General features: G+C 43.4%; 1 protein-coding gene across 2 annotated transcripts in view; it reads left to right on the top strand.

Annotated features, from left to right (window-relative positions):
- TNR (tenascin R) overlaps positions 1 to 14,624 on the top strand; it is a 228,142-nt gene that overhangs the window by 186,917 nt on the left and 26,601 nt on the right. The gene's annotated exons all lie outside the window — the stretch shown is intronic.

Here is a 14,624-nt window from a genome sequence, read left to right as displayed (position 1 = left end):
ATTTTCTGCAAGGGCTTTTCCAGCACGGTTTGTCCTTCCCTCCTTCCTGCCTCTGCTGCCTGTAAAAGTCCCACAAATAAAGCCCCAGTATGAAGTCTGCAGTTCTCCATCCACAAAGCACTTCTGCATTTCTATGGTCTCAACCCATTCTTTTACAACAACTGGTGAGAAGGGTGTTATTATCCCCATTCACCTCAGATGATGAAACTTAGGTGCCTGGAAATCAAATGACTTACATGGTAGTAAGTTCTGGGTCAGAACTTGAACCAAGGTCTTCCACTTCTAAATCCAGCATTCCTTCTGCCTTCCTTCATCTAAGTATTGCGTTGGTCATAAAGTTTCTTCAGGTTTTTCCATCTCATTGTACAGAAAAACCCAAATGAACTTTTTGGCTAACCCAATATCAGAAGAAGATACTGGAAATACCCTTAAAGGGTGAAAAGTGAAGTGAAATTGTTAGTCACTCAGTCATGTCTGACTCTTTGCGACCCCATGGACTGCAGTCTACACACTCCTCTGTCCATGGAATTCTCCAGGCAGGAAGACTGGAGTGGGTTGCCATTCCCTTCTCCAGGGGATCGTCCTGATCCAGGGATAGAACCTGAGTCTCCTGCATCGCAGGCAGAATCGTTACTGTCTGAGTCACCAGGGAACCCCACCTTAAGGGGTAAGGTTGGTCTAATGTGTACAACAGGAAATAAAGTAACACCTGATATTTGAGGGCTGTTTGACAGGCACTGTTACAACAGTATTATGTATTCTAACTTAATCCCCATGGCAGTCTATGAGGTATGTTCTAGTATCCTTATTTACAGATATGGAAACGGGGCCAAAGAGAGATGAGGTAACTCACCCAAGACTCCATAGCTCTCAGGTAGGACAGCTGAATTGACCCCAGGTGTGCTAGCTCTGTGGTCTGTGTTAACAACCCTTCCCGCCACTTTCCATGGTGCCTCTCTGCCATCTGTAACGTGGTGCTGCCCTGTCCAGACTGTATCCTCTCCCCACCCCATATTTAGAGGAGGGTGGCTGTACGCCATGTGGGGCAAGTGTACTGTTAGTTGCTCAGTCGTGTCCAACTCTTTGCAAACCCATGGACGGTAGCCCACCAGGCTCCTCTGTCCACGGGATTCTCCAGGCAAGAATACTGGAGTGGGTTGCCATTTCCTTCTCCAGGGGATCTTGCTGACCCAGGGATCAAAACCATAGCTCTTGCAGCTCCTGCATTGGCAGACTGATTCTTTATCATCTGAGCCAGCAGGGCAAGTGAAGCCATGTTCATTATCTGTAGACACACTTCTGTTGTCATCTCAGAGCACCAGGGTGACTGGATTCCTGTCCACCCCCAGAGCCCATCCTCCTATCACTGGAGAGAGGTGACAGAAAGTCACCCATCTACCCAGGTGCCTCCCCCACTGCTGCTGCTGCTGCTGCTGCTAAGTCGCTTCAGTTGTGTCCGACTCTGTGCTACCCCATAGACGGCAGCCCACAAGGCTCCCCCGTCTCTGGGATTCTCCAGGCAAGAACACAGGAGTGGGTTGCCATTTCCTTCTCCAATGCATGAAAGTGAAAAGTGAAAGTGAAGTCACTCAGTCCTGTCTGACTCGTAGTGACCCCATGGACTGCAGCCTACCAGGCTCCTCCCATGGGATTTTCCAGGCACGTGTACTAGAGTGGGTTGCCATTGCCTTCTCCGCCTCCCCCACTGCTGCTGCTGCTGCTGCTAAGTCGCTTCAGTCGTGTCCGACTCTGTGCGACCCCATAGACAAAGCAGGGCACTGGCTCAAATACACCCAAATGTCACTAGTGATTCCGTACAGTAGTGAAATTATGACTTGAGTCTCCCTTTTCCTTCCTTTTTATACTTTTCAATATCTTTCAAAGTGTTGACAATGAGCATGATAATCAGAAAAACAATTTTTAATTAAAACATAAAAATAAACTTTGGTCACTCAATGAAGACATGTATCCAAGACGGGTCTTTGACAAGTAGAATTTGGAGGACACTTGATCTCTTTTATAGGGCTGAAGTCAAGTAAGCTCAAGCTCCATGACTTTCTAGAGGTGTCTCACCTCAGAACCAAGGTGTCACCATCTTTCTCAAGCCCTTCCCTGCACATTCACAGGTTAATTAAAAGGTCCTCCAGGGTTTCCCTTCTCAAGCCACCACCCAAGACCCAGGGATTGGAGCTTTTCACTGAATTAAAATTTTCCTTCCCCTAAAAAGGACACAGATGACAGAAACATAAACAAAGCCCCTGATCTGCATATTTATTATGTCTAAACTACTCATTTCATTCCCCAAATGCATGGGTTTCACTGCTTGCTCAGTGTAGTATGAGCTTTCAATTCCCATCCTAGTAACACCACAGCTAGTGGTGGTGGGCAGGATGACAATATGCCTGGGGTTTCTGTAGTATCTTGCAGCTGTGCCTTGCTCCATATCCGCCTGGATTGTAACAGCATGCCAGATTCTGAGCCCTCCGCTGGCCTCTGTTAGATGAAGTCACCCCCAAAGGGTGTGCAATAGTTTGAGTCTAGAATCCCAAATCCAGCTGGGGGCCCAGTAAGGTCCAGTAAACAGAGGGTTGACAATTTGTGGAAATCTGGGACGGAGCCCAGGGTAGTGGCTTTGTTCCGTGGACAGCACAGGGGGACCATCAAGATGTATTTAGGTGTTTGTTCTTTTTGTGAGACTTCAGTTGACACTGAGCCCCCGCAGCATGACCAGTAACCCCCTTGAAAAGGAGAGCACTGAAGAGCCCACTTGCCTGTAACAGCAGTGTGATTACTACCCAAGTTGTTCCATGCAGTTTGGGGAACCAGAGACGGACTTACCACTACAACTACAGTGGTTCATGGCAAAGAGGGGTCTATGTCTAGAAGTTTTCACAGAGTTTCCCTGGAAAGCTCAAATTTAAATCTCAATCACTGATGCATCCCAAACCCACTGAAATGACCAGTGGCATAGTGACAATCCAGGGACAGAAGCAGTGCACGAGACATCACCTCGCACAAAGCTGGGCACATCGCAGACGTAATAAATAGGGGTTGAGAGGAGCAGTTAAACCCCAGGTGCAGAGCCTGGGAAGAGGGGTTTCTGATGAGAAGCTGTAGGAGGAGAAGATTTTTAATACCCTTTACGGGGACAGCCCATGCAAAGAAGGACTGCATACAGAGTACGATGCACGTGTCTCTCTGATTGCAGGCTCTTTCTGCCACCTCACATGCAGATTTCCTCAAATGAATTACACAGAGCTTACAGAGTCATTTGCATGTCAATACTTTTTTTAAGATTCAAAGCAACTGACACAGTAAATTTTATTGTTTACATAACAACAGGCTCTGAACAAAATGCAAACACAAAGGACACAGTGACCATAAAGGTTTGATAATATTTTTAATTAATTTCTATTGGAGTGCAATTGATTTACAATGTTGTGTTAGTTTCCGCAAAGCAAATCATTTATACATATACATATATCTACTCTTAGGTTCTTTTCCCGTAGAGGTCATTACAGAATATTGAGTAGAGTTCCCTGTGCTATTATTGTTAGTTCTTATTAGTTATCAAATGGCAACCCACTCCAGTATTCTAACCCACTCCAGTGTTCTTGCCTGGGAAACCCCATGGACAGAGGAGCCTGGTGGGCTACAGTCCATAGGATTGCAAAGAGTCAGACACAACTGAGTGACTAACACACGTAGTGTGTATATGTCAATCCCAATCTCCAAATTCATCCCTCCCCTTCTCTCCCCCTTGTTAACCATAAGTTTGTTTTCTATATCTGTGACTCTATTTCTGTTTTGTAAATATGTTCATTGGTACCATTTTTTTGGATTCCGCATATAAGCGATATCATGTGATATTTGTCTTTGTCTGACTTACTTCACTCAACATGACAATCTCTAGCCCATCCATGTCACTGCAAATGGCATTATTTTGTTCTTTTTTATGGCTTAATAATATTCCATTCGAGGTAGATATATGTCTCCCACACCTTCTTTCTCCATTCCTCCATTGATGGACATTTAGGTTGCTTCCATGCCTGGCTATTGTAAACAGTGCTGCAATGGACTGGGGTACATGAAATGGGACCTAATTAAACTTAAAGGCTTTTGCACAGAAAAATAAACCATAAATAAAATGAAAAGACAACCCACAGAATGGGAGAAAATATTTGTAAATGAAGCAACCAACAAGGGATTAATCTCCAAAATATACAAACAGCTCATGCAGCTTATTATATTTTTTAAAAAAATCCAATCAAGAAATGGGCAGAAGATCTAAATAGACATTTCTCCAAAGAAGATATACAGATGGCCAAAAGGCACATAAAAAGATGCTCAACATCACTACTTATCAGAGAAGTGCAAATCAAATCAAAACTATAATGAGGTATCACCTCACATGGTCAGAATGGCAATCATCAAAAAATACAAGCAATAAATGCTGAAGAGGGTGTCGGGGAAAAGGAACCTTTCCTCCTGGAGAAAACTATAATTTGAAAATATGCATGTCAGTATTAATGAGTCCTCATTGCCTGTTCCATGCCCTCTCCCTTCTCCTAAATCCCTCACCAAAAAAGCAAATTTTCTTAGAGATGAAGAGAATACAAGTGTATGACCTTCCTGAGTGTAGGGGTGCAGATGTTATCAAGAAGAGGACTGGAGTTTACTTCACAGATGACATGAGCTAGACTCCTGAGGAAGAGTCTGGGGGAGAAAAAGAGGCCTCCAAAGATCCCCTGGAGAAGGGAACAGCTAACCACTCCAGTATTCTGGCCTGGAGAATTCCATGGAATGTATAGTCCATGGGGTCACAAAGAGTCAGACATGACTGAGTGACTTTCACTTTCACTGGGCACCTGGGCATCCAGGTGTTTCTCATCCCAGAAGTTCCCTGTCTGCCCTGGATATCTCCTGACATCCCCTGAGAGTGGGCTTCCTCAGGGAAAAGTGGTTGGAGCAGCAGTGCCTCGGGCCTGAGTCTGCAATTCTCTGAGTTCCCCACCCTCTGCCGACACTCAGCACATTCTAATCCATCCTTTCCCTGCCCCTCCCTCAGGACCAGAGCATACTCCCCTCACGCCCTTGAAGCCACATGCAGCACCCTGCAAGCTCCATCTGCTGCTGCTGCTGCTGCTAAGTCGCTTCAGTCGTGTCCAACTCAGTGCGACCCCAGAGATGGCAGCCCACCAGGCTCCCCCGTCCCTGGGATTCTCCAAGCAAGAACACTGGAGTGGGTTGCCATTTCCTTCTTCGATGCATGAAAGTGAAAAAGTGAAAGTGAAGTCGCTTAGTCGTGTCCTACTCTTAGTGACCCCATGGACTGCAGCCTACCAGGCTCCTCCGTCCATGGGATTTTCCATCTGCAGCATCCTTTAAAAGAGAGAGAGAGAAAGAGAGAGGAGAGAAAGAAACAAAAACAAAGAGCAGAGTTATCTTCACTTACTCAAAAGATTGAAGGGCTGCCCTCCTGAACCCCATGAATCACTCCTGCTGAGCAAGAGATCTGAGGAACACCAGGGATGATGGACTTAGAAGCTAATTTCATTCTAGTAACCGACACCCTTTCTGACTTCACTAACAGTACCTGAACTTCCACTTAGCAGTATCCTATTCTTAGACTGATCTCAGCTGATTGTTCTAAGTGTTTTTTATGTCATGTCTTTGGAGAAGGCGATGGCACCCCACTCCAGTACTCTTGCCTAGAAAATCCCACGGACGGAGGAGCCTGGTGGGCTGCAGTCCATGGGGTCACTACAAGTCAGACACGACTGAGTGACTTCACTTTCACTTTTCACTTTCATGAATGGGAGAAGGAAATGGCAACCCACTCCAGTGTTCTTGCCTGGAGAATCCCAGGGATGGGGGAGCCTGGTGGGCTGCCGTCTATGGGGTCACACAGAGTTGGACACAACTTAAGCGACTTAGCAGCAGCAGCATCATGTCATGTCTTAAGGAACAAAAGAGTCTAAGGCTGGACCCCAGAGTGGCCTCCATCCACTGACAAACCCTCATCTTATCCTGGGTGGGCCAAGCAAAGAGAACTCATTACATGCAGATGCCAATTTAATGGTTTAGGAAAAAGTTGAGATGTTAAAAAAATAATACGAGAGAGGAAAAAAGAAAAGAACTGGCTCCCACAAAACCTCAAAAAATTCCTTTGATCAAGATGTCTCTTCTCATTGCATTCCTGCTATATAATATAAGCCCATTTCATTGTTTCCATCATGTTAATAGCTTCCTGTCCTCTTGTCTCTGGTGTTTGCACAAGACTCTGGGGGGAATTAAATACAAGTAGTATGGAAGAGAAAAAAAAATATGGATACATTATTTATAATTTACTGTCGCCTGAAATTTCATCCAAGGTCTACTTGTCTTTTAGAGACATGAATATAAATGAGGAAACAAATATTCCCCACAGAGCAACAGGGACTTGGTGAAATGATCTTCTGAGAAGCAGATTTCATTGTCTATTTTAATACTATAAGAAGCAAACATGGTGCTCACTAAAGCTTGTCCTCGGAGACAGTGAACACTATAAAATAGGTTGTCTTGACCTTGAGGTTAAGCGAAGACAATCATTTTCGGAGGCACCCAGAGATAGGTAATGAGAAGTTTTCTTTATTGCCTTTGCTCCGTCCCTGCTCTCCCAGCAGCCAGAGTGAGCTGCTCTCTGGGGCTTTTCAAGAAAACTCCTAGAGTGTGATCTAACATGAGCTTCATTTTCTGAGGTTGTGAAAATTAATGAAGGTGGGCAAACCCTGGGTTCTGGGACAACAGACCGTGGGTCATGCAAGTCCACGTCGTTATCAGTGGGGAAGGAGAGCATGACCACTATTGATTGCAGTCTATTCCTATCTATGCCATATTTCCCCACACCTAAGTAGGACACTGAAGGGGCTTCTCTCCTCTCCACTACTTAGAAACAGCTTGACTTCTTGCTGCTGAAACGAGCAGACCCCTAAAAGGAGAGGCCCACATTCTCCTTTCTTTGGGACCTGCATTTGAGGAAGGTGGTAGGGCTCTAAACATCCCATCTGAACAAGCCATTCCCATGCCTGCCCACCATGGGAGATGGATGGGTGTCAGATGAGAGGTCTGAATTAATCATACCACTCAGTTTATCACATATGACCAGTGTCAGTCTCCAACAAGGTCCCTCTCTGTTTATTCATTTATTTCTGTTTACCTCCCATCTTTTCTTCCACCTTCCATATGCAGCCATTTTGATGTGCTAAATTTGTAAACTTTTGTTGTGTTTTTTTAAATGTATTTTTGAAAAGTTGCCTTAAGTATACTTTAAGTGTATGTAAATGTTATTAGATTGCATAACTCATTCCCTATTCTATTTTTTGCTCAGCACCATTTTTAAGATCCATCTATGTTGTTATAATGGCTTCCCTGGTGGCTCAGACATCTGGTAAAGAATCTGCCTGCAATGCAGGAGACCCTGGTTCAATTCCTGGGTCGGGAAGATCCCCTGGAGAAGGAAATGGCAACCCACTCCAGTAGTCTTGCCTGGAGAATTCCATGGACAGAGGAGCCTGCCGGGCTACAGTCCATGGGGTCACAGAGAGTTGGACATGACTAACCCTGGTCTTGCACACACTGTTATACATGTATAAAATCATTTGCTTCCAACCATTGTGAAATATTGCACGGTGTGCACACATCACGTTTTATGTCTTCATTTTCCTGAAGATGAACATCACTTTGTCTCCGGTATCCCTCCACCATAAATGATACTATAGTAAATACCTCATCAGTTCAGTTCAGTCACTCAGTCATGTCCGACTCTTTGCAACCCCATGAACGGCAGCACACCAGGCCTCCTTGTCCATCACCAACTCCTGGAGTTTACCCAAACTCATGTCTGTTGAGTCGGTGATGCCATCCAACCATCTCATCCTCTGTCATCCCCTTCTCCTCGTGCCCTCAATCTTTCCCAGCATCAGGGTCTTTTCCAATGAGTCAGCTCTTCGCATGAGGTGGCCAAAGTATTACAGTTTCAGCTTCAACATTAGTCCTTCCAATGAACACCCAGGACTGATCTCCTTTAGGATGGACTGGTTGGATCTCCTTGCACTCCAAGGGACTCTCAAGAGTCTCCTCCAACACCACAGTTCAAAAACATTAATTCTTCGGTGCTCAGCTTTCTTTATAGTCCAACTCTCACATCCATACATAACTACTGGAAAAACCATAGCCTTGACTAGACAGAACTTTGTTGACAAAGTAATGTCTCTGCTTTTTAATATCCTGTCTAGGTTGGTCATAACTTTCCTTCCAAGGAGTAAATGTCTTCTAATTTCATGGCTGCAATCACCATTTGCAGTAATTTTGGAGCTCAAAAACATAAAGTCAGCCACTGTTTCCACTGTTTCCCCATCTATTTGCCATAAAGTGATGGGACCAGATGCCATGATCTTAGTTTTCTTTTTTTGTTGTTGTTTTGGTTTTTTTTTTAATTTTTTAATATAAATTTATTTATTTTAATTGGAGGTTAATTACTTTACAATATTGTATTGGTTTTGCCATACATCAACGTGAATCTGCCACAGGTGTACATGTGTTCCCCATCCCAAACCCCCCTCCCACCACCCTTCCCATACCATCCCTCTGGGTCATCCCAGTGCACCAGCCCCAAGCATCCAGTATCCTGCATCAAACCTGGACTGGCGATTCGTTTCATATATGATATTATACATGTTTCAATGCCATTCTCCCTAATCATCCCACCCTCTCCCTCTCCCACAGAGTCTGAAAGACTGTTCTATACATCTGTATCTCTTTTGCTGTCTCGCTTACAGGGTTATCGTTACCATCTTTCTAAATTCTTAGTTTTCTGAATGTTGAGCTTTAAGCCAACTTTTTCACTCTCCTCTTTCACTTTCATCAAGAGGCTTTTTAGTTCCTCTTCACTTTCTGCCATAAGGGTGGTGTCATCTGCATATCTGAGGTTATTGATATTTCTCCCAGCAATCTTGATTCCAGCTTGTGCTTCTTCTAGCCCAGTGTTTCTCATGAAGTACTCTGCATATAAGTTAAATAAGCAGGGTGACAATATACAGCCTTGATGTACTCCTTTTCCTATTTGGAACTAGTCAGTTATTCCATATTCAGTTCTAAATGTTGCTTCCTGACCTGCATACGAGTTTCTCAAGAGGCAGGTCAGGTGGTCTGGGATTCCCATCTCTTTCAGAATTTTCCACAGTTTATTATGATCCACACAGTCAAAGGCTTTGGCATAGTCAATAAAGCAGAAATAGATGTTTCACATGTCCACGTATAAATCACTGAGGCAATACCTTTGGGATATATGTATCCAGAAGAGAATTGTTGGGTCTTAGGGTATGTGTTTATATGGTTTAACTAAGTACTGCTCTCCTGAATGGTTGTACTGGTCTACACAGCCTCCAACAGTGCACAAAGGATACTATTTCCTAATGATATACATCATTCCTAATTACTTGACATGATCCAGCTTTGTAATTCTTGACAGTCTAATGGGCGTGATTGATATCTCACTGTTCTAGTTGAATTTCATTAAATAATGTTTGTTTTTTTAAATGTCTCTTCAAATGCTTGTTAGATTTTTGAGTTTCCTTTTATTGTAAATTATCTGTTCATATAGTTTGTCTGTCTTTCCATCGGGTTCCTGTGCTCGTTAAGTATTAGCTATATTTATCTGAACTTTGGAAGTCTTTCTTTAAAAAATCTCACCCTGCCTGTAGAACACAAATATATTTTTCTACATGTTCTTCTATTAACTTTCTGGATGTATTGTTATATCTAGTCTTAATTTTATTTACAGTATAAGGTAGGGATGGGTTTCCCAGGTGGCTCAGTGGTAAAGAATCTACCTGCCAATGTAGAAGATGCAGGTTCAATCCCTGTGTTGGGAAGATTTCCTGGAGAAGGAAATGGCAACCCACTCCAGTATTCTAGCCTGGGAAATCCTATGGACAGAGGAGCCTCGGGGGCTACAGTCCATGTGGTTGCAAAAGAAGTCGACACAACTGAGCAACTAAACAATAACAACAAATTAGGTAGGGACACAGTGAGCCAATTTCCCCAGCATCTTTTACTGAATAATCCATCTTTTACTGAATAATCCATCTTTTACTGAATAACCCCTCTTTTACTGAATAACCAATTGATTCGTGGTGCTATATTGTTTATTAAGTCCCATATATACATGGATTTGTCTCTGAACTCTGAACTCCCTATTCTATTCCATGCTCTATTGATCTGTTCTTTTCCAAACACTACATTGTGTTTTGTTAACCACCCCTGCCACCATATTTAATGTTTTTGACATCATATTTTACATCTTTCTTCTTTGTGTATCCCTTAACTACTTATTGTGGATATAGGTAATTTTACTGCTGTTGTCTTTTAAACTCCCTACCAGCTTTATAATTGGTTGATCTACTATCTTTACTGCACATTTGCTTCAATGCAAGTGTTCCTTTTGTAATTTTCATGTTTCTAATAATAGTCTTTTCTGCTTGAAGAAGTCTCTTTACCGTTTCCTCTAATGCCAATTTAGTGGTGCTGAACCCTTTTAGCTTTTTTGTCTGTAAAATTCTTTCTCTCTCCTTCAAATTGGAAAGGTAGGCTTTCTGGGTGGAGTATGGTTGTAGGTTCTTTCCTTTTATCACTTTGAATATATCATGCTATTCACTCTGGCCTGCAAAGCTTCTGCTAAAAAGTCAGTGAAAAGTCTTATGGGAGTCCCCTTGTATGAAACTAGTTGCTTTTTTCTTGCTGCTTTTAAGATTCTTTTTTAATTAATTAATCTATTTAATTTTGGCTGTGCTGGGTCTTTGTTGCTGTGTGCAGGCTTTCTCTAGTTGCAGGGGGCAGGGGCTACTTTATGTTACACTGTGAGGGGCTTCTCATAGCAGTGACTTCTCTTGTTATGGAGCTTGGGTTCTAGGCACTCAGACTTCAACATGGGCTTAGTTGCCCCTCGGTTCAGTTCAGTCACTCAGTCGTGTCCGAATCTTTGTGACCCCATGGACTGCAGCACGCCAGGCCTCCCTGTCCATCACCAACTCCCAGAGCTTGCTCAAACTTAGGTCCATCAAGTCAGTGATGTCATCCAACCATCTCATCCTCTGTCATACCCTTCTCCTCCTGCCTTCAATCTTTCCCAGCATCAGGGTCTTTTCAAATGAGTCAGTTCTTTGCATCAGGTGGGCAAAGTACTGGAGCTTCAGCTTCAGCATCAGTCCTTCCAATGAATATTCAGGACTGATATCCTTTAGGATGGACTGGTTTGATCTCCTTGCTATTCAAGGGACTCTCAAGAGTCTTCTCCACCTGTTATACAGAGTGAAGTAAGTCAGAAAGGAAAATACCAATATAGTATATTAACACATATATATGGAATTTAGAAAGATGGTAATGATGACCCTATATGCGAGACAGCAAAAGAGACACAGATATAAAGAACAGACTTTTGAATTCTATGGGAGAAGGCAAGAGTGGGATGATTTGAGAGAATAACATTGAAACATGTATATTAGCATATGTGAAATAGATCGCCAGTCCAGGTTCGATGCATGAGACAGGGTGCTCAGGGCTGGTGCACTGGGATGACCCTGAGGGATGGGATAGGGAGGGAGGTGGAAGGGAGGATCAGGATGGGGAACACGTGTACACCCATGGCTGATTCATGTGAATGTATGGCAAAAACCACTACAATATTGTAAAGTAATTAGCCTTCAATTAAAATAAATTTAAAAAAGAAAAAAGTCTTCTCCAACACCACGGTGCAAAAGCATCCATTCTTCGGCACTCAGCTTTCTTTATCTTCCTGGACCAGGGATTGAACCCATGTCCCCTGCAATGGCAGGTGGATCCTTAATCACTGGACCACCAAGGAAGTCCTTTAAGACTCTTTACCTTTAATTTTTGCCATTTTAATCGTAAAGCATCTTGACACGGACCTCTGGATGCCTCTTGTTGGGGACTCTGCTTCCTGGACATGGAAGTCTGTTTCCTTTCCCAGGTTACGGAAAGTTTCAGCTATTATTTCTTCAAACGAGTTCTTTGCCCTCTTTTCTCTCTCTTCTCCTTCTGGGACCCCAATAATGGGAAGCTAGTACACTTGATGTTGTTCAAGAGGTCTCTTAAACTATCCTCAAGTTTCAAGTCTTTTTTTTTTTTTTTTTTTCTGTTCAGTTTGGGTAATTTCCAGTCTGTCTTCCAGTTCTCTGATCTATTCCTCTGTATCATCTAATCCACTGTTGACTTCTCTTAATGTAGTTTTTTTTTTAACAAGTTATTGTTTTCTTTAGCTCTGTTTGGTTCTTCTTTGTATTTTCCAACTCTTTGTTAAACTCCTCTCTGTGTTCATTCATTCTCCTCCTGAATTCATCAAGCATCCTTATGACTGTTACCTTGAACTCTATTGGATAGATTGCTTATCTCCACTTTGTTTAGTTCTTTTGAAGTTTTGTCTCATTTCTTCATTGGAACATATTCCTATGTCTTCTCATTCTGTCTCATTCTCTTTTTATTTCTGTGTATTGAGTAGGTCAGTTATGTTTCCTCATCTCAGATTAGTAGCCTTATGTAGGAACATCCTATGGAGCCAAGCAGCACACTTGCCTCTGCTCACAGAGGAATATACTCTAGGAGTGTTCCCTGTGTGGGCTCTGTGGGTCCTTCTGTTGTAAGGGGACTGACTCTTGTGGGTATGCTGGCAGGTGGCGCTGGCCCCTGGCCTGGTTGGCTGCCAGGCTCTGAGCCAAGTGGCAGCTGCTAGCCCATGGTGGACAGTGCCAGATTCTGACAAGGCTAGCTGTGTGGTCCAGGGGGTCTGAGGCTGATGCTGGATGAGTGGGTAAATGCTTTGTGCTAATAGGATAGAGAAAGGATTTCAAAATAGCACTTGCCAGTACCAGTGTCCTTGTGGTAGGACAGACTCCCGAAAATCACTGTCACCAGCATCTATGTCCCCAGGGGGCATCCCAGTTACCTTCTGCCTCTTTGAGGGGCTCTCCAAGATAAGCAAGTGGGTCTGACCCAGGCTTCTTTCAAATTATCTCCTCTGCACTGGAACTCACTTGCCACTATTTCCCACATCCCAGACTCTGGCCTCAACAAGGGTGGTCAGGAAAGACCTCTCTTTGACCTGAGCCATTTGAGCCAGAACTTGAATGATGAGAATGAATCACACAGAAGAGCATTCCAAGCCTAGAGAAGAGTAATTACTACACCTCGAGGGAGGAATAAGTTTGGCATATTCAGATTAAAAGAAAGCCAATGGAAAGAGGGAAGGATACAAGGCAGAGGCAGAGCATGCAGGAATTTATAGGATGTGTTAAGGATTTTAGATTTTTTTCTAATTGCAAGAAGCCATTACAATCAGAGCCACTGATTGGAGAAGATTTTGGAAGGTCTCAGCAAGTGAGAGAAAGGATGAGATAGTATCACTTTTACATTATAAAAATATTACCCTGGTTAAAATATAGAGAATAGATGCAAGTGGGGCCAGGATGGCAGGAAGAGACTAGGTAGAAGGCCTTTCCTTGCGATATTAAATCAAAAGCCACAGAGAAGGTCCAGGCTGGAAGCTGCCTGTCTATGATCAATTAATCTGCCATAGAATGGGATCTCCTCATATTAGTAAATCTAAGGAATAGTAAATTATGTCAGAACATTTCTTTGCTGTTAGGGTGCCTTTAGTTGATCTTCAAAGGGAAGATTTAGAAGCCTGTTATGTTAGCCCTTGGTAGGTAGAAGGCAAGTGGTCTTCAGAGCTTAAAGACCTTCCTCAGAAACTCTGCTTAAGATAAAGCCATCCAAGCTGTTGACTGCACAGTTAATTCTATGCTCCCATTGGCTCCTTGAAGGCTCTTGTTACCTCTCTACCTTGATTCCTACTGTCACCTCCCAAATGAGGTCTCACCTCCACTCTCACCCCCATCTAATTCATTCTCCACACTACAGGGAAAATGCTATTTTAAAAACTTGAGCTTAAAGTCCATTAATGAGCTCTTCATCTTATTTCCTTTAGGAGAAGGTCCAACTCCTTAAATGTCATGATCCAGTCCCTCTTATTTCCCCAAGTCTTTCTTTCACCCACTCAATCCAGCTCTTTCTCTTGTTTCCTGGCTGAAACCTGCAGTTTCCCAGATAGACCACATTTTGCACAGACCTAGAATATTCCTCTTCCATCAATTTGTGACTAATTTCTACTTTGGTTCCTAAAATAAGAAGCACTTTCTGATTAGCACTTGCTAACCCCTGTCCCATACTCCAGCACTCACCCTACCCTCACCAGCCACAGGATTCACTACATGTGCACTTCATGTTTTGATAGCTCCTTGTTCAGTTCAGCTCAGTCATTCAGTCATGTTCAACTCTTCGTGACCCCCATGGACTGCAGAATGCCAGGCGTCCCTGTCCATCACCAACTCCCAGAGCCTACTCAAACTCTTGTCCATTGAGTCAGTGATACCATCCAACCATCTCACCCTCTGTCATACCCTTCTCCTCCTGCCTTCAATCTTTCCCAGCATCAGAGTCTTTTCAAATGAGTCAGTTCTTCGCATCAGGTGGCCAAAGTATTGGAGCTTCGGCTTCAGCATCAGTCCTTC

This window comes from Bos javanicus, chromosome 16 (genome assembly GCF_032452875.1).
Source record: "Bos javanicus breed banteng chromosome 16, ARS-OSU_banteng_1.0, whole genome shotgun sequence".
NCBI classification, from domain to species: Eukaryota; Metazoa; Chordata; class Mammalia; order Artiodactyla; family Bovidae; genus Bos; species Bos javanicus.
Note: the sequence above shows the minus strand (reverse complement) of the source record. Positions and strands in the feature narration are given on the sequence as shown.